At 42.6% G+C, this 3064-nt stretch overlaps 1 protein-coding gene across 1 annotated transcript in view; it reads left to right on the top strand.

The window, feature by feature from the left end:
- The window catches only part of LRGUK (leucine rich repeats and guanylate kinase domain containing), a 123961-nt gene that overhangs the window by 117954 nt on the left and 2943 nt on the right, over positions 1 to 3064 (top strand). The window lies entirely within an intron of this gene.

Below are 3064 nucleotides of genomic sequence, written 5' to 3'. Positions count from 1 at the left end.
AAAAAAAAAAAAAAAAAAGATATGAGTTGTTTTATATCTGGTTCCATAAATGTAAGTCTATATTATATTTATATATGTTTCCCACTGTCTTTCTTATTAATCCTGATTTTTGAAAATTAAATAAGAGTATTGAGTCAGAATCTCCCTCTAAGGTAGAGTGTTACTTATTTTGTTGCCCATTGTTATAGGTGAAAAACAAAGTTGAGAAAGGTGGGGAATTCACCCACGGTCACTTAGCTATTTGGAGAGGAAGCTGCTGCCCTGTCCACCTGACCACATTATCTGCAGGGGTCTGGGGCGAGGACCACGTGCTCTTCAGAGGAGGCTTTGGTGAGGCAGACTTCATTCATTGAAAGTGAAGAGAAGCATGGAGGCTTTGAATTGCAGTCCAGCCTTCACTGTGGCAGTTTGGCAGAATGCTGATGGCTTTAGGCTTGAAGGATCTGGCCCAACTCCCATTCACCTTCTTTTTGCCCCTAGATCCCCAGCACACGTGTGAATGTGCAAGTCCGGAGACAGAATGCCCATTGCATTTTTCTGTTTGGGCTCAGTGGCAGTGTTCACAAATATCACTGAATAAAGACCTCGAACATGGTGGGGAAAACAGGACTGGAGGTCAAAATGGGAATGGGAGAGAATAATCGGGATGTCAGGAGGAAAGGTGGGGGGTGCTCTGTGAGTAGCCGACAGAGGAATGAGTGAATGGGGAGAACTCTGTAACACATGGAGGCTAGGAGGGAGCCACCATTTGTAGTCTTGTGATGTTTTGCCTGAACTCTGCTTGCTCAGGTGACCGGAGGAACTAGAAAGAGAATGAATATAGACCTCTTAATTTGCCTGGCATGAGAAGACACAATAGATGGTGTCTGCAAAAGGCCGGGATTAGTAAAGCAGGCATCTTCTAACCAATGTGAGGGTGGACTCCCTTTCACTGCAGTGGTATTCAGGATAGCTGGCTGGAATAAAATATTGTCAGGGATTTGACTCATGTGGGACACAAGCAATAAGGATGAGAATTCTAACACCAAATCTCCGGGAAATAATTCCAAATTCTAATGGCTTCATGTCAGCCCACAGGAAGTGGGAAATGTTCTCAGAATTCTGGAAAGGCTGGGACCTGCCAGTCCAGGACCCAAGAGGACCAGGAGTTCTGGACCAAACATAGCACCAAGGTTCATCACAGTTCTTGCTTCCCATAGGACAGTGTTCCTAGACCATCCCATCTCATTCTCTCCCCTCTGCCTGAATTCTTCCTTAAATGGGATACTTAGAGTCAAACACTGCATTCCAAACAGTCTGACCAGAGCAAAGTGGAGCTGTTATCAGTGGTGTGGTACAGTAGAAAGACATTAGATTAGGAATCAGAAGACTGGAGTTCTATTTCCATTTCTCTAATGTCTGGCTGCGTAATGTGGGGCAAGTCAGTTAACATTTGGGCCTTGGGAGTCATATCTGTCCTATAATAATAAAGTATTATCATATATTACTATATATGAGTGTAGCATATATATGCATATTATAATATATAATATTGAACCAGATAAGATGAGGTTATAGTACAAGTAAGAAATAACTCGCTAGGTACCTGCTAGATGTTGTGCTTGTGAATTTTTATCCACATGGCAGAAGGTTGTGCTGGGTTTTTTTTTTTTTTTTTTTTTTTTTTTTTCTTTTTTTTTTTTTTTTTTTTTTTTTTTTTTTTTTTTTTTTTTTTTTTTTTAGCTCATTTTTTTTTTTTTTTTTTTTTTTTTTTTTTTGGGACAGAGTTTCGCTCTTGTTACCCAGGCTGGAGTGCAATGGCGCGATCTCGGCTCACCGCAACCCCCACCTCCTGGGTTCAGGCAATTCTCCTGCCTCAACCTCCTGAGTAGCTGGGATTACAGGCATGCGCCACCATGCCCAGCTAATGTTTTGTATTTTTTTAGTAGAGACGGGGTTTCACCGTGTTGACCAGGATGGTCTTGATCTCTTGACCTCGTGATCCACCCGCCTCGGCCTCCCAAAGTGCTGGGATTACAGGCTTGAGCCACCACGCCCGGCCTGTGTTGGTTTTCTTTAGGGATGCTTTCTGCAGATTTATTTTGTTCCTTTGAATGGGCCACCCTTTTCTGTTTCTTTGTATGCCTTTGATCTTTTGTTGAAAATTGGGCATTTGAAAAAACAGCTACCTCTCCAAGGCTGCAGACAGGCTCAGTGCTGGAGAAGACTAATTAGTAGCGTCTGTTCTAAGCCCAGGATCAGGCTTGCATGTAGGTGTCAAATCTTCTCAGGCCTTTTCTTGGTGTACATTTTCCCTGGGCTTGCGTGTGTGTGCCTTTTTTCCAATTCCCCAGTAGACACAGTTGCTTTTCAATGTTTTAATTTTCCTAGAAGTCTCACCCCTGCTGCTTGTTGGGACTTTAGCTGTTCTATCGTATCCCTCAATTAGCAGTCCCCATGTGGTTTTCGTGAGCCATGCCCACTGCTCCTGCGGCTCCCCCTCATTTTAGATCCCAGCTATGCCTCTTTTGGCCATTTGAACTCTGAGTGAGATGACACAGAGACCAATCAGGCAGCTGCCAAACGGGTACAGAACATTGCAAATTAGATCTGCTCTACTCTCTCTGGCTTACAGAAGGGGTCTGGGGATCTGATTGCATTTCCCCCAAATCATACTGCAGTGTGCTGAGGTGAGGTGAGGCAAGGGCAGGTGAAAACACCATGACATTTCCTACCGTTTGAATGTGGCTTTTCCTTGACTGGGCATTTGTTCAGTTGCTATAGATATTTGACTGGTTCCAGAGTTTCTGTAAAGTTATTTTAGCTGGTATCTAGTTGTTTATTGAATGTTCCCATGGGAGAATAAGGGCCGGGAAGTCCTGAGTCTGCCATTTTGCTGATACACTGTGGTAGTTTTCTCAGCAACTGTATTATACTGCTGGCTCTGAGTCAAACTTTCATGTCTTTTTTACGTGAACAGTCAAACCAGGTCTCTATCATCTAATGTATGTGAAGTTGATTTTATTTTTACATAAATGCAACTTTCATTTTCATCTTTCTTTTTTTTTTTTTTTTTTTTTTTTTT

The sequence above is a fragment of the Cebus imitator genome, unplaced genomic scaffold, assembly GCF_001604975.1.
Source record: "Cebus imitator isolate Cc_AM_T3 unplaced genomic scaffold, Cebus_imitator-1.0 Scaffold77, whole genome shotgun sequence".
NCBI classification, from domain to species: domain Eukaryota; kingdom Metazoa; phylum Chordata; class Mammalia; order Primates; family Cebidae; genus Cebus; species Cebus imitator.
Note: the sequence above shows the minus strand (reverse complement) of the source record. Positions and strands in the feature narration are given on the sequence as shown.